The following is a 20,183-nucleotide window of genomic DNA, read 5'->3' as shown; positions in this document are numbered from 1 at the left end:
TAAACATAGAGATATTGAGCTGAAACTTTGCACAGACTCGTTTTAAGTTCATAAGCAGTTTAAGGTCGAAGATGGGCTATATGGGACTATATCTTGTTATAGCCCCCATATAGACCGATCCGCTGATTTAGGGGCATAGGCCCATAAAAGCCACATTTATTATCCGATTTTGCTGAAATTTGGAACAGTGAGTTGTGTTAGACCAGCCGACATTCTTCTTCAAATTGGCCCAGATCGGTATAGATTTGGATATAGCTGCCATATAGATCGTTCCGCCGATTTAGGGTCTTGAGCCCATAAAAGCCACATTTATTATACGATTTTGCTGAAAATGGGGACAGTGAGTTGTGTAAGGCCAGTCAACATTCTTTTCCAATTTGGCTCAGATCGGTACAGATTTGGATATAGTTATCATATAGACCGATCTCTCGATTTGAGGTTTTGGGCCCATAAAAGGCCCATTTATTGTCCGATGTCGCTGAAATTTGGTACATTGAGTTAAGTTAGGCCCCTCGACATCTTTCTGCAATATGGCCCAGATAGGTCTAGATTAGGATTTAGCTTCCATATAGACCGATCCGCCGATTTAGGGTCTTGGGCCCATAAAAGCCAAATTTATTATCCGATTTTGCTGAAATTTTTGACAGTGAGTTGCGTTAGGCCAGTCAACATCCTTTCCAATTTGGCCCAGATCGGTCCAGATTTGAATATAGCTGCCATATAGACCAATCTCTCGATTTAAGGCTGTGGGCCCAAAAAAAGGCGCACTCATTGTTCGATATCGCTGTAATTTGGGACAGTGAGTTAAGTTAGGCCCCCCGACATCTTTCTGCAATATGGTCTAGATCGGTTCAGATTTGAATATAGCTGCCATATAGACCGATCTCTCGATTAAAGGTTTTGGGACCATAAAAGCCAAACTTATTATCTGATTTTGCTGAAATTGTTGGCAGTGAGTTGCGTTAGGCCAGTCAACATTATTTTCCAATTTGGCCCAGATCGGTCCAGATTTGGATATAGCTGCCATATAGACCGATATCTCGATTTAAGGCTATGGGCCCATAAAAGGCGCATTTATTGTTCGATGTCGACGAAATTCGGTACATTGAGTTAAGTTAGGCCCCCCGACATCTTTCTGCAATATGGCCCAGATTGGTTCAGATTTGAATATAGTTTCCATATAGACCGATCTCTCGATTAAAGGTTTTGGGACCATAAAACCCAAACTTATTATCCGATTTTGCTGAAATTTGTGACAGTGAGTTGTGTTAGGTCCCTCGACATCTTTCTGCAATATGGTCAGGATCGGTCCAGATTTGGATATAGCTGCCATATATACCGATCTCCCGATTCGAATTCTTGAGCTCCTGGAAGTCCCAATTTTTATACGATTTGGCTGAAATTTTGCACATAGTGTTCTGTTATGACTTCCAAAAACTGTGCACGGTACGATCCAAATCGGTCAATCACCGACCGATATAAACCGATCTCCAGGTTTGACTTCTTGAGCCCTTACAAGCCGCAATTTTTGTCCGATTTGGCTGAAATTTTGCATGTAGTGTTCTGTTATGACTTCCAATAACTGTGCCAAGTACAATTGCAATCGGTCTATAACCTGATATAGCTCCCATATAAACAGATCTCCCGATTTTAATTCTAGAGCCTTTAAAAAGCCGCAATTCTTGTCTGATTTGGGTGAAATTGAACATGTAGTGTTTTGTTGTGAGTTTCAATAATTGTGCCAAGTACCGTTTAAATCGGTCTATAACCTGATATAGCTCCCATATAAACCGATCTCCAGATTTGACTTTTTGAGCCCCTGGGTGCCACAATTTGTGTACGATTTGGCTGAAATTTTACATGAAGTGTTCTGATATGACTTCCAACATCTGTGCCAAGTTGAAAATTTGTTAACTTTTGCGAGATAATTTTTTAACATTTATTTGCAAGGTTGCATTTTTCAATGCAACACTCCTTAACTCGCTCATTCTGTTGAGTCCTTTAGGGCGAATATCATTTTATTTCACAATTTTTCGTTTGTTTTGTCTTTTGAGACGAGCTTAATGATCGAAGATTACGAAAAACAAAAAAAAAACTAAAAAGATGTACCAATTTTGTTATTTCTTAAAATTACAATACCTTCCCAACGAGTTATTTCATTTTATTTCGGACTATTACTTAAGTGTACCAACCACTTGTTCAGTGAATAACTATAGCTTCCACCAAAACTATTTTGTAATCCATCCTATCTTCTACACCTTTTATGAAGCTTTCCACTCAATAATAACACTGCAATACAATTGTACCACAAAATCCTTTCTTCACGGGTGTTGAATGTTGGTCTCTGGTTAAAAGCCTTCCCATTAAATCTCCAAGCAACCTGTTGTTGTTTTCAACAGTCGATAAGCGACAGAGTAGGCATTACTTCACGGTCCAAAGGATTTTACCTACTCCAGCTCCAAAGAACTTTCTGTTTATACGTTGCCAATGACAACGAAGAAATTATTTATAGATGATTTGCCAGCAAAGAAGAAACACCTTCTCATCATCACCAACTTCATCATTGTTAGCTTTGTGTTTAGATTTGAACTCAATGATTAAACCGCTATCCATTAAGGCTTAATGGGAAGCGTTTCGTTGGTCTCGTAGGTAGCTGTTGTGTTTAACCGCTCGGTTGGTTGGTTGATTGCATTTCTATTCTGCTATTCTTGGATATGAAGGCGAGGATTACTTTGTTATTTTTTTGTTTTTGTTTTATTTGGTTTTGTGGAAGGTGCATCACACACTCTTACACACTCACACATGAATTCATATTTAAACATTTTTGATATCATCCATATATAAACAATTTTGCACTCTTGCATATCGTACACATGTCCTCAGGCCAAAAACAACTACAGCAACAACAACTACAAATGGCCATACAAGCGAAACAGATGCTTTTTTTTTTGGGGGGCTTTAAAAATTAATTTTGTTTTAGCTAAAGCTGATGTGATGGTTCTTTTAGTTGGTGTTGTTGTTGTTGTTGTTGGTAGTAGTATTGTGAATGGTCTCTTGTTTCAAGGTTAATATTGACGTAAGCATTAGAGAAGAATACTCTATGCTGAGCAACGACACGTGCACACACACATACTCACATTTATACACTCTACCCATCATATGGCCATTAACACTAGCATTCCCATTGACAGCAATAGCAACAACAACAGCAGCAGCAGCAGCAACACATTCTTTTAAGGCATAAATTTATTATTTTTGTTCTTGTTGTTGCTGAATTGTTTTTGGGTTTTTCTGTTTGCCTTGTTACATAATTTGAACGAATCTTTCTACTGTTGCTGGTTTTGTTTTGTTTATGTCTGACAACGGCAACAATAACAAACAAACAAACAATCCAACAAAACATTGACCACAAACATAACAGCCAAAGGCAAAATGTCATTCAAGAAATGATGCATTCGCTCATAAAGTACCTACCTACTAAAAAAATAAACCAAAGACTTAATATCTTACTACCTAGTAAATCTGTTGTGTATATGCATCGTATGTTTGATTATGTATTCTATTTATTAAAGAATTTGTAAAGAGTGGAGATGGTGTACAGTAGTTAACAAAAGTACGGAACATTGTTATAATAAATTTGAAAAAAAAAAAAATAAAATAATAAATTAAAATAAAAATAACTATTTTAAATAAAAACAAGTAAAATTTCGGTCGGGCCGAATTTTGGGTACCCACCACCATGAATTCCGCTAAAAATGTTCCCATATTAACTTGTTTGCATTTCAATTATCTTGGTCTCAAGAAGTCATATCGGGTTATCGGTACTTAGGGGAGCCCATATCACCATACTGACCGATTCGGATAATACTTGGTACTGATGTTGTAAGTCATATGATGGGGGTTGTAAGTCATATGATGGGGGTTTTTGGCCAAATCAGGTGAAAATGTGGACTTCCATAGGCTGAAGAAGTCAAATCAAGGGATCGGTTTATAGGGAGGCTATATCTGTTTATAGACCGATTCGGATCATAATTTGCAGGGATATTGAAAGTCATAACTCAAGACTTTTTCCCGAATTTCAGCCAAATCGGATGAAAATTAAAGCTTCAAAGAGCTCAAGAAGTCAAATCAGGGTATCGGTTTATATGGAGGCTATATCTGTTTATAGACCGATTCGGATCATAATTGGCAGGGATATTGAAAGTCATAACTTAAGTCTTTTTTTCCGAATTTCAGCCAAAGCGGATGAAAATTAAAGCTTCAAAGAGCTCAAGAAGTCAAATACGGTGATCGGTTTATATGGGGGCTATATCTGTTTATAGACCGATTCGAATCATACCCGGCAGGGATGTTGGAAATTTTAACACAAGTCTTTATTCCAAATTTCAGCCAAATCCGATGAACATTGAGGCTTCTAAGGGCTCAAGAAGTCAACTCCGCGGATCGGTTTATATGGGGGCTTTATCTGTTTATGGACCGATTTGGATCATACTTGGCAGGAATGTAGGAAGTCTTAACACCAGTCCTTGTTCCAAATTTCACCCAGATCGGATGAAAATTGAGTGCTCAAGAAGTTAAATCCGGGGATCGGTTTATTTGGGGGCTTTATCTGCTTATGGACCGATTTGGATCATACATTGCATGGATGTTGGAAGTCTTAATACCAGACCTTGTTGCAAATTTCAGCCAGATCGGAGGAAAATTGAGACTTCTAAGGGCTCAAGAAGTCAAATCCGGTGATCGGTTTATATGGGGGCTTTATCTGTTTATGGACCGATTTGGATCATACTTTGCATGGATGCTGGACGGTCTTTTAGGCAAAGGTCTGTGCGATTGCAGTAGCCGCAAGAGAAATTCTGGCAAGGAGCTTACCGCTCTCGAAACTCGGAATTATTTGGACAGTATGGTGGCGCCAATAAAAACCACATTTATTATCCGATTCTGCTGAAATTTGGTACAGTGAGTTGGGTTAGGCCAATCGAAATCCTTGTTTGATTTGGCCCAGATCGGTCCAGATTTGAATATGGCTGCCATATAGACCGATCTCTCGATTTAAGGTTTTGGGCCCATAAAGGGCGCATTTATTGTCCGATGTCGCCGAAATTTGGGACAGTGAGTTAAGTTAAACCCCTCGACATATTTTCGCAATATGGCACAGATCGGTCTAGATTTGGATGTAGCTACCATATAGACCGATCTCTAGATTTAAGGTTTTGGGCCCATAAAAGGAGCATTTGTTGTCCGAAGTCGCTAAAATTTGCGGCAGTAAAATGTGTAAGGCCCTTCGACATTTCCCTTCAATTTGGCTCAGATCGGTTAAGATTAGGATATAGCTGCCATATAGACCGATCCGGCGATTTAGGGTCTTAGGCCCATAAAAGCCACATTTATTATCCGATTTTGCTGAAATTTTTTACAGGGTGTTGTATAAGGCCCTTCGACATCCTTCTTTAGTTTGGTTTAGATCGGTGCAGATTTGGATATAGCTGCCATATAAACCGATTTCTCGATGTAAGGTTTTGGGCCCATAAAGGGCGTATTTATTGTCCGATGTCGCCGAAATTTGGAACAGTGGGATATGATAGGCCTTTCAACATTCTTATTTAATTTGGCCAAGATCGGTTCAGATTTGGATATAGCTGCCATATAGATCTTTCTCTCGATTAAAGGTTTTGGGCTCATAAAAGCCGCATTTATTATCCGATTTTGCTGAAATTTTGTATAGTGAGTTGTGTTAGGCCAATCGACATCCTTGTTTAATTTGGCCTGGATCGGTTCAGATTTGCATATAGCTGCCATATAGATCGATCTCTCGATTTAAGGTTTTGAGCCCATAAAAGGCACATTTATTGTCGGATTTTGCTAAAATTTGGTACAGTGAGTTGTGTTAGGTCCTTCGACATACTTTTTCAATTTGGTCCAGATCGGTTCAGTTTTGGATATAGCTACCATATAGACCGTTCTCTCGATTTAAGGTTTTGGGCCCATAAAAGGCGCATTTATTGTCCGAATTCGCCGAAATTTGGGAAAGCGACTTGTGTAAGGCCCCTCGACATCCTTCTTCGATTTGGTCCAGATCGGTTCAGATTTGGATATAGCTGCCATATAGACCGATATCTCGATTTAAGGTCTTGAGCCCATAAAAGGCGCATTTATTGTCCGATTTCGCCGAAGATATGTTAGGCTTTTCGACATCCGTGTCCCTGCCGAACTTAACGCCTTTTTACTTGTTCGAAGTTTGTTTAGAATAAGGGAAAAGGGAGTAGGGAAAAAAAATCGCAGGCAATTGTTATTCAGAATAGGGCTAAATGTAGTAGGGAAAAAACTCGCAGGCAATTGTTATTCAGAATAGGGCTGTATTTCTAATCCATAACTCTCTCCATAGGCTGCATCGATTCTCCCAAGTTTAATTAACATAAAGAACAAATATTACACCACCTTATCTTTTCTCCAGTAATTTTCTTTGTTTACCATTGTATATAGGACATTAAAATTGTTTATTTAGTTCTAAAAACTACATTAACAATTGACTTTTAATAATGCAAACTGTTGTGTCACATACCTATCGTGCAACACCTTTGTTCATGCAATCTTATCTCTATGATTTAATTTCACAATAAGACCTTAGACACTTGAATAAAATAAAATCCACTCTGGCATATAAGTTGAATTTTAAACAAGTGTGAACTTCACAATAACAATGGAAATGCAATAACAATATTAAAAGTTGTCTCGACATAATGTCTAGCTGTTTAGCCTTATCACTATAAATGAAACTACAAGTAGTTAAGGCAAATGTAATAATTTCTATTTATATATTTTTTATATGTGCAATATTCTAATCATTTGTTTATTTTCTTTACTTGTCTCATTTTAGGTAAGTCCAAGTCCAAGTAAAGAGGAGGATTATTTTTTCAACTTAAAGTGATATGTGACAGTAAGTTGAGTAATTGATAGTACCTAGAGCGGAAAGGAAAGTCCATAGAGATACAAGGAATATTCAAATTTTGGTTACCATGGGGATAGATAGGATGGATTACAATAGAGATATATATCAAATGTTCCGTAAATCTGAAACATTAACTGGTACAACCCGTGGCCTTAGCGGACTTTACGCCTATACTTGTTAGTGTGTCTTGAAAGCAGAATTGAATGGTCTTGCGCGGGCCTTTGGTTGCGACCCGTACTATGGTATATGATATTGTGCTCTGGTGGACGGTGCTTCAAAAATCCGCCTTATATTCAATACTAAGGCCAATTTAAGCAATGGGTTGTTTGTGCTTCACAGCCGCAAGTTATTAGATTGATAATTGATAATGATTGGAACTTAGGTCATCACTGTTACCAACACCGTCTATAATGGCTTTATAGACAAAGAAGTCTAATAGATCTGGGATAGCGAAAAACATGTGTTTTCAATACAGTTTTGTATTGAAATTAATACCGTAATACAGCTGTTATTTGAGGTTAATCTGATTAATAACATCAACTGCTTTTGAAAAAGCAATGTCTAATGATTTTTTTTATACCCACCACCGTAGGATAGGGGGTATATTCATGTAGTCATTGCGTTTGCAACACATCCAAATATCTATTCCCGACCCTACAAGTATATATATTTCGGATCGTCGTAAAACTCTAAGGCGTTGTACGAGTGTCTGTCCGTCCGTCTGTTGTAATCACTCTACAGGCTTCAAAAATTGAGATATTGAGCTGAAATTTGGCACAGATACGTCTTTTTGATGAACGCTGGTTAAGTTCTTGAACGGGCCACATCGGACCATATATGGATATAGCTGCTATATGGACCGATCTCCCGATAAAGTGTCTGAAGGCCTTTAAAAACTTTATTTTTCATCGGATTTCATCCGATAAGGCTTCCCGACAACTGACCCAAATATAATTCAGATCGGACTATATTTATATATAGCTTCCATATATACCGATCTCCCGATAAAGGGTCTGAGGACAATAAAAGCTTTATTTTTTATCCGATTTCGCTGAAATTTAAAACTTAAGGTTTCCCGGCAACTGACCCAAATATGGTTCAGATCGGACAATATTTAGACCGATCTGCCGATAAAGGGTGTGAAGACAATAAAAGCTTTATTTTTTATCCGATTTTGCTGAAATTTGAAACAGTGAGTAGTTTAAGGCTTCTCGACAACTAACCCAAATATGGTTCAGATCGGACTATATTTAGGAATGGCTGCCATATAGACCGATCTCCCGATAAAGGGTCTGAGGCCCATAAAAGCTTTACTTATTACCCGATTTCGCTGAAATTTGGAATAGAGCGCGGTTTTAGGCCTCCCAACATCCGACCCAAATATGGTACAGATCGGACTATATTTAGATATAGCTGTCATATAGAACGATCTGCCGATAAAGGGTCTGAAGCCCATAGAAGCTTTATTTAGTACCCGATTTCGCTGAAATATAAAACATTGACTATTTTAAGGCTTCTCGACAACTAACCCAAATATGGTTCAGATCTGACTATAGTTAGATATAGCTGTCATATAAACCGATCTCCCGATAAAGGGTCTGAAGCCCATAAAAGCTTTATTGATTACCCGATTTCGCTGAAATTTGCAACAGTGGGTTATTTTAAGCCTCCCGACATCTGACGTATTTATGGTACAGATCGGACTATAGTTAGATATAGCTGTCATATACACCGATCTCCCAATAAAGGGTCTGAAGCCCATAAAAGCTTTATTTTTTAACCGATTTCGCTGAAATTTGCAACAGTGGGTTATTTTAAGCCTCTCGACATCTGACCTAAATATGATTCAGATCGGACTATGTTTAGATATAGCTGCCATATAGACCGATTTTCCGATAAATGGTCTGAAGGCCATAAAAGCTTTATTTTTTAACCGATTTCGCTGAAATTTGGAATAGTGCGCAGTTTTAGGCCTCTCAACATCTGACCTAAATATGGTTCAGATCGGACTATATTTAGATATAGCTGCCATATAAACTGATCTCCCGATAAAGGGTCTAATGGCCATAAAAGCTTTATTTATTATCCGATTTCGCTGAAATTTGCAACAATGGGTTATTTTAAGCCTCACGATATCCGACCTTAATATGGTTCAGATCGGTTTATAATTGGATAAGTCTGCCAAAAAGACCTATATTTTGTTCTACAAAATTGAACAGTGACTTATGTATTAGACCACTCAATGCAACGTGCCGAATTGGGGTGCTTAAGTTATCCAATTTTCACCGGATTGTGACGAAATGGGGTTTACACATATACCCGAGGTGGTGGGTATCCAAAGTTCGGTCCGGCCGAACTTTAAGCCTTTTTACTTGTTTTTCTTCAAAATAATTGCCATATATTAAATTAATCTGTAGTGTAAACTTTTGAAAAATGATATTGGTTATCGTTATTATTCGAATTACAGCAGCTTAATGAGTCACTTACACCAGCAACACAATTGAGTGCTTTTGCTCTGGGGGCGATTATAGCGCCAATGTTAAATCTTAATTTTCTCAGTAATTGACAACAATGTTATGTGATTTCGTTTTCTTGCTAAAATCTTTGTGGTTTACACATCACAAATAAAAAAAAACAGAAAAAAGTGATACACGTATGCCAAGTTTATTTATTTTTTGTTTGCCCCCCCCAAGAACACAACCACAACCAGTTGTAATTATTCTTGATCAACAATATGCAAAGTCATATAATGCATATAATACTGTCGCCCCTTGTCTTCTCACACGTCTAATTGGTTGAACAAAAAAAGAAGAAAAAAAAAATGGAAAAGACAACAATACAAAAAACAACAGCAATACACGTAAAAGCGAATGATTATTACAATGCAAAATCGAAACGAGTTTCTTATTATGGCCCAAGAATGGCCAATAAATTTCAATGTGAACAGATTTAGATTTAGTTAAGAATAGTATAAAAATCTAAAGTAAACAAAAAAATTAATTAAAATTCAAAACATACGGTGGCAGAATTAATGGCACTGAAGGTAATAAAATATGATAATAATTAAGTATTGTTATCGCTGATTGTTGTGGTTGTTTTCAAACCAAATAAACAGAAGGTGGTATAATAACTTGGAGAAAAAACAAGTAAAAAGGCGTTAAGTTCGGCCGGGCCGAACTTAACATCTGTCCCAAATTTCGGCGACATCGGACAATAAATGCGCCGTTTATGGGCCCAAATCCTTTAATAGAGAGATCGGTCTATATGGCAGCTATACTCAAATTTAGACCGATCTGGGCCAAATTGCAGAACGATGTTGAGGGGCTTAACTTTACTCACTGTCCCAAATTTCAGCGAAATCGGACAATAAATGTGCCTTTTCTGGGCGCAAGACCTTAAATCGAGAGATCGGTCTATATGGCAGCTATATCCAAATCTGGACCGATCTGAGCCAAATTGTAGAAGGATGTCGAAGAGCCTAACACAACTCACTGTCCCAAATTTCAGCGAAATCGGACAATAAATGCGTCTTTTATGGCCCCAAGACCTTAAATCGAGAGATCGGTCTATGTGGCAGCTATATCCAAATCTGGACCGATCTGTGCCAAATTGCAGAAGCATGTGCAGGGGCTTAACTTAACTCACTGTACCAAATTTCGGCGACATTGGACAATAAATGGGCCTTTTATGGGCCCAAGACCTTATACCGAGAGATCGGTATATATGGCAGCTACATCCAAATCTGAACCGATCTGGGCCATATTGCAGAAGGCTTAACTTGACTCACTCCCCCAAATTTCGTCGAAATCGGACAATAAATGCGCCTTTTATGGGCCCAAAATCTTAAATCGAAAGATCGGTCTATATAGCAGCTATATCCAAATCTGGACCTATTTGTGCCATATTGCAGAATTATGTCGAGGGGCTTAACTTAACTCACTGTCCTAAATTTCGGCGACATCGGACAATAAGTGGGCCTTTTATAGGCCCAAGACATTAAATCGAGAGATCGTTCCATATGGCAGCTATATGCAAATCTGGACCGATCTGGGTCAAATTGCAGAAATATGTCGAAGAGCCTTACAAAACTCACTGTCCCAAATTTCAGCAAAATCGGATCGTAAATGTGTCCCAAATTTCAGCAAAATCGAATGATAAATGTGGCTTTTATGGGCCTAAGACCCCAAATAAGCGGATCGGTCTATATGGGGGCTATATCAACATATAGTCCGATATAGCTCTTCTTTGAACTTAACCTGCTTATGGACAAAAAAAGAATCTGTGCAAAGTTTCAGCTCAATATCTCTATTTTTTAATACTGTAGCGTGTTGTCAACAGAGAGACGGACGGACATGGCTAGATCGTCTTAGATTTTTACGCTGATCAAGAATATATATACTTAAGGGTCGGAAATGGATATTTCAATGTGTTGCAAACGGAATGACAAAATGAATATATCCCCCTCCTTCGGTGGTGGGTATAAAAAAATAAGGTTGAATATATAAAAGAAAGATTTAGCTTGCTGGAATGAGTATGGAGCATTTTTGGCAAGGTCTTCAAATGAGTTTTTCCAAAGGATAGGTTTATTAAGGCCATAACTGTAACTGTTTGAAAGATTTTTAAACTAAATTTAAACATTCTTTGTTCTCCAACTTTCTTTTTAAGGGGAAATATAGGTTTATTAAAGCCATAACTGGAACAATTTTTTCTTAATTATAAAGATTTTTGAAACTAAATTTAAATATTTTCAGTTCTTCATTTTTTTTAAGGAAAACTTCCGCCTGCTGAAAATTTTTTTACTTGATTTAAAGAATCTTTTTCTCAAACGTTAGTAAAACAGATTTTCAACTATGTGTCCTCTTATTATTTAAGACGGAAATCATTTAATCGAGGTTAACAAATATCGTTGAAAGTAAGAAAATGTACTTTGAGAGAAGTACAATATTGTACCGTAAGCTATAGAAACCGGAAAGCCTTACAACAAGTTCCCTAGCGATTTTTCCATGCGGCCCTATTTAAACCATATGCTGAAGAGCATTGGTGCTTTAACTTAAAAGGATTGCTTCGCTAATCTGAAAGATTTGGTGAACAACGTTTACTTAATATTAGGGAATTTTCGTCTTGAATGGTAGTATTATAGATCTTTAACTCTGCGTCATCCTATTATTAAAACCCAAAATCATTTCAGCAAAATCAACATACCGTTGACCCGATGAAGTCCTTCATTGGCAAGGGCTGCCGCCTCAGTGTACAACACACTGCTACAACAAAAACCGTTGAAAGTAAGAAAATTTACTTTCGAACAAGTGCAACATGGTACCTTAGTTAAAGCCTAAAAAACTATTTTTTCAGTTTTTTTTTTGTTAGAACAAAGATCATTAATCAATTTAACAAGTTTTGTTTGTTTCTCTTTCGAGACGAGAGATTTCTAAACATTGAGCATGTTTAGAAATTTTCTTTGTAATTGTAAAAGGAAAGCCAGAGATGGCAACACACACCAACCACTATGGGACGCGTTTCGTTTTTGGTTAGAAGACTTTTCAACCATATTAGGTGTGATGGCTTCAAGGGCCGTGCGTTGGTATGTTGTATTTGAATCGTAATTATTGCACCGTATTGGAGGTCACTGTAGCGCAGGGTTGGGTTCGAATCTTGGCGAGACCATCAGAAAAAATTTTCAGCGGTGGTTTTCCCCTCCTAATGCTGGCAATATTTGTGAGGTACTATGCCATGTAAAACTTCTCTCCAAAGAATTGTCGCACTGCGGCACGCCGTTCGGACTCGGCTATAAAAAGGAGGCCCCTTATCATTGAGCTTTAACTTGAATCGGACTGCACTCATTGATATGTGAGAAGTTTGTCCCTGTTCCTTAGCGGAATGTTCATGGGCAAAATTTGCAATTTGCAATTATTGCGAAAACGCCTCTATGATACATTAACCACGCTCGACAACCCCGTCTATTAGCTGTACTTTTCCCAATGCATGTATTTTTGTGTAATGACAGACTTTTTTTCTGCGACAATTACACTACTTCCATGGTACACATGATTCTGTGCATCTGTTGATGGCTTCGAGCGTTAGACAACTGCAACGGCTCTCGGCCAGATTTGATGACGTCATTGTGGTCATATACTAAGAAATGTTTCTTAAGTTTAACAATTTGTTAAACTAAATTTAAAGATGCCCAAATTTCCATGTTCTGCGCTAAATGTTAAGGAAACTTTCCCTTGTAAGTAAGTTTTAACTGATATTAAGGAACATTAAACTGAAAAGGTAGTATAATGTATTGTCTGCTTATTATTAAAAAAAAGCTCAAGATATTGCTGAAAGTCAGAAAACAAGCAAATGGGAGACAGACAACGAAATGAACCAAATATTAACTTTGCTTAGTATATGAACTGATTTTTCCATTACTTTCAACCTAATTTTTCCTTTTCTTTAATTCCGCTGCCCTTCTATTATTTTTCCTTCCTTAGGTAATTAATAATATGTTTTACTATACTTTGCCGAACTAATAATTAAAACCATATTCCGTTCAAACCCTGTTCCCATTGAAGTTAATTAAGCTGTATGTACATCATCAGATTATAGATTATTACAAATGGCAGGCATATTTAATTATATGCTTAACATGTTGAATGTGTACTGAATACAAGGCGTTACGAGAAAACACAATAAATTACATATAAATAATGTCAATAAATAAATTAGACAACATCCGTAAAATGCGAATTATGTATGCCGTAATGTATAGCATTTTTAAATTAACATTGATATATTTATTAGAAATATAGATAATGGATAATGAGATGAACGTCAGCAAATTTTGTAGAACAAATAACAAAAAAAATGATAATTATTCATATGAGGCAGCTTTGGTGGGGCCAAAATCCTAGGATACTATCCCATAGAACTATCTCAATAAGGTCAATTGTGGTTTATGGTGCTCTTTGATGGTCTAGGGTGCTCTTTTATGGTCCATGGTGCTTGGTGATGGTCTATGGTGGTCTATGATAGTCTATAATGGTCCATGGTTGTCTACGATGGTCTGTGAAATCCAAGCTGTTTTTCGCAAGGCTATGGTATTCTTTGAATCATATGGTGGTCTGTAGTGGTCCATGACCCATGACATTCCATGATGGCACACAGTGCTTCTTGCTTGTCCATGGTAATCTAGATATACAGCGGTGTATGGCGGTCTCGTAATCTATGGTCTATGGTTGTCCTAGGTGATCTATGGTGGTTTGAGGTTGGCCAATGTGGTTTTTGGTGGTCCATAGTGGTTCAAAGTGGTGTAAGGTGCTTTAAGGCAATCTTAGGTATTCTAAGGTTGTCTAAGGTTCTCTTAGGTGTTCTATGATGATATGTGGTGGTCTAAGGAGGTCTAAGTTGATCTATGGTGGTCTAAGGTAGTCAATGGTAGTCTAAGAAGGTCTAAGTTGGTCCAAGGTAGTCTAAGGTGATCAAAGATGGCCCAAGGTAGTCTAAGGTGGTCTTAGTTGGTCTAAGTTGATCTAAGGTGGCCTAAGGTAGTCTTAGGTAGTCAAAGGTGGTATAATGTGGTCTAAGGTGGTCCAAGGTGGTTTAAATGCTGAGGAGATCTAAGGGGGTCTAAGGTGGTCTATGGTGGTCTAAGGAGGTCTAAGTTGGTCTAAGTTGGTCTAAGGTGGTCGAAGGCGGTCTAAGGTGGTTTAAGGTGGTCTAAGGTGGTGTAAGATGATCTTAGGTAGTCTAAGGTGGTCTAAAGTGGTTGAAGGTGGTCTTTGGTTGCTTAAGGTTGTCTAAAGTTGCCTAAGGTGGTCTATGGTGGTCTAAGTTGGTCTAAGGTAGTCTAAGGTGGTCTAAAGTGGTCAAAAGTTGATGGTGGCCTAAGGTGGTCCAAAGTGGTCTAAGGTGGTCTATGGTTGTCTAAGGTGATCTAAGTTGGTCTAAGGTGATCTGAGTTGGTCTAAGGTGATCTGAGTTGGTCTAAGGTGGTTTTAGGTTGTCTAAGGCAGCCGAAGGTAGTCTAAGGTGGTCTTAGTTGGTCTAAGGAGATCTAAGGCGGTCTTAGGTAGTCTAAGGTGGTTTAAGGTGCTCTAAGGTAGTCTATGGTAGTCTATGGTGGTCTAAGGTAGTCTAAGATGGTCTGAGTTGGTCTAAGGTGGTCTAAGGTGATCTAAGGCGGTCTAAGGTAGTCTAAGGTGGTTTAAGGTGGTCTAAGGTAGTCTATGGTAGTCTAAGGTGGTCTAAGGTAGTCTAAGGTGGTCTTAGTTGGTCTAAGGTGATCTAAGGCGGTCAAAGGTAGTCTAAGGTGGTTCAAGGTGGTCTAAGGTAGTCTAAGGTGATCTAAGGGGGTCTGAGTTGGTCTAAGGTGGTCTGAGTTGGTCTAAGGTGGTCTAAGTTGGTCTAAGGTGGTCTTAGGTGGTTTCATGTAGTCTAAGGTGGTCTTAAGTGGTCTAAGGTGGTCTTAGGTGGTCTCAGGTGGTCTCAGGTGGTCTAAGGTAGTCTAAGGTGGTCTAAAGTGGTTTAAGATGGTCTTTGGTGGTTTAAGGTTGTCTAAAGCAGCCTAAGGTGGTCTATGGTGGTCTAAGTTGGTCTAAGGTAGTCTAAGGTGGTCTAAAGTGGTCAAAAGTTGATGGTGGCCTAAGGTGGTCCAAAGTGGTCTAAGGTTGTCTAAGGTGATCTGAGTTGGTCTAAGGTGATCTGAGTTGGTCTAAGGTGATCTGAGTTGGTCTAAGGTGGTTTTAGGTTGTCTAAGGCAGCCGAAGGTAGTCTAAGGTGGTCTTAGTTGGTCTAAGGAGATCTAAGGCGGTCTTAGGTAGTCTAAGGTGGTTTAAGGTGGTTTAAGGTGCTCTAAGGTAGTCTATGGTAGTCTATGGTGGTCTAAGGTAGTCTAAGATGGTCTGAGTTGGTCTAAGGTGGTCTAAGGTGATCTAAGGCGGTCTAAGGTAGTCTAAGGTGGTTTAAGGTGATCTAAGGTAGTCTATGGTAGTCTAAGGTGGTCTAAGGTAGTCTAAGGTGGTCTTAGTTGGTCTAAGGTGATCTAAGGCGGTCTAAGGTAGTCTAAGGTGGTTCAAGGTGGTCTAAGATAGTCTAAGGTGATCTAAGGTGGTCTGAGTTGGTCTAAGGTGGTCTGAGTTGGTCTAAGGTGGTCTGAGTTGGTCTAAGGTGGTCTTAGGTGGTTTCATGTAGTCTAAGGTGGTCTAAAGTGGTCTAAGGTGGTCTTAGGTGGTCTCAGGTGGTCTCAGGTGGTCTCAGGTGGTCTAAGGTAGTCTAAGGTGGTCTAAAGTGGTTTAAGATGGTCTTTGGTGGTTTAAGGTTGTCTAAAGTAGCCTAAGGTGGTTTACGGTGGCCTAAGTTAGTCGAAGGTGGTCTAAGGTGATTTAAGGTTGTCTAAGGTGGTCCAAAGTGGTTTAAGGTGATTTAAGGTGCTCTAAGGTGGTCTAGGGTAGTCTAAGGCGGTCTGCGGTGGTCTTTGGTAGTAGAAGGTAGTCTAAGGTGGTTTAAGGTGGTCTAAGGTGGTCCAAGGTGGTTTAAAATGTTCTAAGAAGATCTAAGGGGGTCTAAGGTGGTCTAAAGTAGTCTATAGAGGTCTAAGTTGGTCGAGGGTGACCAAAGGGCTGTCTAAGGTGGTCTTAGTTGGTCTAAGGGGGTCCAAGGTGGTTCGAAGTGGTCTGAGGTGGTCTGAGGTGGTCTAAGGTAGTCTAAGGTGGTCCGAGGTGGTCCGAGGTGGTCTATGGTGGGCTAGGGAGGTCTAAGGTGGTCTGAGTTGGTCTAAGGTGGTCTTAGGTGGCCTCAGTTGGTCTAAGTTTGTCTAAGGTAGTCTTTGTTGGTCTAAAGTGATCTGAGTTGATTTAAGGTAGTCTTATGTAGTTTAAGGTGGTCTAAGGTAGTCGAAGGTAGTCTTAGGTGGTCTAAGGTGGTATTTGGTGGTTTAAGGTGGTATTTAGTGGTCTAACGTGGTTTAAGGTGATCTAAGTTGTTCTAAAGTAGTCTAAGGTGGTCTAAGTTTGTCTAAGGTAGCCTTTGATGGTCTGAAGTGATCTGAGTTGGTTTAAGGTAGTCTTATGTGGTTTAAGCTGGTCTTTGGTGGTTTAAGGTGGTCTAAGGTAGTCGAAGGTGGTCTTAGGTGATCTAAAGTGGTCTTTGGTGGTTTAATGTTGTCTAAAGTTGCCTGAGGTGGTATGTGGTGGTCTAAGTTGGTCTAAGGTAGTCTACGGTGATCTGAGTTGGCCTAAGGTAGTCAACGGTGGTTTAAGGTGGTCGCTCTAAGGTAGTTAAAGGTGGTCTTAAGTTGTGATAATCGATTTCGTTTTGATAATCGTTTTCAATTTGATAACCGATTTTTTCAATAACCAGTTTCCTTTTGATAATCGTTTTCAATTTGATAATCGTTTTCAATTTGATAATCGATTTCGATTTAATAACCAGTTTCGTTTTGATTTCATAACCGATTTCGATTTTTTAATAGTGGAATTGTTTAATATTCGATTTTAACATTATGGATTTTTATTTGGTAAATGATTCCGATTTTGTAGTCGTTTTCAAAATAAAAGTCGATTATAGGGCTCGATTTTATAATCAATTTCTATTTATTAGCCAATTTTGATTTCTTAATCGATTTTAATTTCTCAATCGATTTTGATTTTTTAATCAATTTTGATTTTTAAATCGATTTTGATTTCTTAATCGATTTTGGTTTTTTAATTGATTTTGATTTCTTAACCGATTTTGATGTCTTAGTCGATTTTGATTTCTTAATCGATTTTAATTTCATACTCGCATTCGATTGCTCAATTGATTTCGATGAAGAAAATGCCTAAATCGATTCCGAATTGCAAGTCGATTTTCAATTTAATGCAAGGTTTTGATTAAATAACAATTTCGATTTAATTATTGATTTCAATATTTCCATAAATTTCGATTTTGTCATCGATTTCGAATTTTTAATAGATTTTAATTTCTCAATCGATTTTGATTTCTTAATCGATTTTGATTTCCTAATCGATTTTGGTTTTTTAATTGATTTTGATTTCTTAACCGATTTTGATGTCTTAGTCGATTTTGATTTCTTAATCGATTTTAATTTCATACTCGCATTCGATTGCTCAATTGATTTCGATGAAAAAAATGTCTAAATCGATTCCGAATTGCAAATCAATTTTCAATTTAATACCAGGTTTTGATTAAATAACAATTTCGATTTAATTATTGATTTCGATATTTCCAGAAATTTCGATTTTGTCATCGATTTTGATTTTCTCATCAATCTCGATTTTTAATCGATTTTAATTTAAAAAGTGATTTAGTTTATCGATTTTCGACAAATTCTAATTTTTCATCAGTTTAGAATCCGAATTAATAATCGATTTTGATTTAAAAAGTGATTTAGTTTATCGATATTCTACAAATTTCGATTTTTCATCAACTTAAAATCCGAATTAATAATCGACTTTGGTATAATAATTGATGTTCATAATTGAACATTCAATTTTGAGTTTAAATCGTAACCGATAGTAACTCGAAATCGATTACGCTTTTATAATCGATTTCAACTTGTTAATCGATTTCAACTTGTTAATCGATTTCGATTTAATAATCGATTTCAACTTGTAAATCGATTTCGATTTTATAATCGATTTCAACTTGTTAATCGATTTCGATTTTATAATGGATTTTGATTTAAAAATTAAATTTTACTACAACAGATTTCTAAACTGAACATTTTTTGTCGATTGAAATTCTCTTTCGAATTTTGGAGATTTGTACAAAAAGTCACAATTGATTATTTAATCAAATATTGAATTACAAAACCCCATCAATGAACAAAAATAAGATTTAACATGTATTAGACTCCTTGTTTGTGTATGTATTTCCCTCATACTTAATTTTTTTTTACCTGGTGCTTATTTTTTTCTCTCAAGTGTATTTAATAAACTTCAGTTTTGAGGTACTACAGGCTAATATAGTTTCTAATCAATTTTTGTTTTCTATATCAACATGTATAACAATACGTGCAATTATCAAATTATACAGTTATTTAATTCATTGTTCAATTATTCGGCTGTTTTATTGTTTAATTATATGATTAATCTGCAGCAAATGAGAAACAATTTGAGGGAACAGTGGGAATAGATTGCACACAGAGAACTGATAATAGTGTATCATATGGGAATTTCATCTCAATAGAATTGAAACAAATTTGAAGAGGGGGCTTTCAAATGCTGTCTATAAACGGTGTCTGTTTTCTCTAGTTTTTTTTTTAAGTTAAAAAAAAGCTTTATGTCCTCCCACTTTGCCCCCTCCAACAGCTCAGTTTCAAAACGATTTCGCTATGTTACATGCCTCTACTCAGGCTGATGTTATTCTTTTCTATTCGAATGGGAGCAATTATATTGACGTGAATTTATTTTATATTCTAGATAGGAATAGACAAATAGCTCCCTCTGTCCATCAACAACAATGGGTTCATGTACAATTTTCAAATGTCTGGTCATTCAATGATCATGCGAAGATCACGTGTATATCAGTTGGCGTTTACTGGGTGAAGGCAGGCATTTGAAATAGAGCGAACGAACAAAAACAAAAATCATTCAATTGACCATTAAGCGATTTATGGCGAATTAATACAAAGTTCAACTAAAAGTTTTTCTTTGCTATGGAAGCGACATTGAGAAAGTTTTGCGGGAACAAAACAAAAGCTAACATTTTAGCCAATTGTCATTTGTTGAATGTTATAAAATGCATGGATTTAACCTAGAATTTTAAAATTTATGTTTTGATTTTCAAATAAAGATTTGAAAAAAAAAAACAACAAACGGCTAGAGAAGCAGAAGCCTGATCTGCTAGTGGTTCACATACCGCGATCATTAAATGATCTTAACAAAATGTGGCTCTTTGTGATGCTGCTGTTTTGGGGGTCTCTGCTAGGCAACGGTCTTATGCATGTAGGCAATCTCTGGTGTATTAATCGAAATTTATGATTATTGCCCAGCCATGCCAGGCAATTGACACACATCGTACATTGGCTAGTTCAATTGCAAAGTAGTCATGAGACTGACAATGTCTTTGATGGTGTCTTTTCAGATTTTAAACTAACAAAAAGCTCTACAGTCACTCTGCTAGCCTGACCGTAGCCAACCAAATTGACTGCCTGCCACCACAAAATAATCTGGCTAAATGATTTCCCGCCAAATTGTCTTAGGCCATTACTTCTTGTGTTTATTTCAGTTTAAGTTATCATGGCATGGCA

The 20,183-nt window shown here is 37.5% G+C and overlaps 1 protein-coding gene across 3 annotated transcripts in view; it reads left to right on the top strand.

Moving 5' to 3' along the window:
- Nucleotides 1-20,183, top strand: part of LOC106092057 (uncharacterized) — a 57,739-nt gene that overhangs the window by 14,243 nt on the left and 23,313 nt on the right. The gene's annotated exons all lie outside the window — the stretch shown is intronic.

Source organism: Stomoxys calcitrans, chromosome 1 (genome assembly GCF_963082655.1).
Source record: "Stomoxys calcitrans chromosome 1, idStoCalc2.1, whole genome shotgun sequence".
Lineage (NCBI taxonomy): Eukaryota > Metazoa > Arthropoda > Insecta > Diptera > Muscidae > Stomoxys > Stomoxys calcitrans.
Note: the sequence above shows the minus strand (reverse complement) of the source record. Positions and strands in the feature narration are given on the sequence as shown.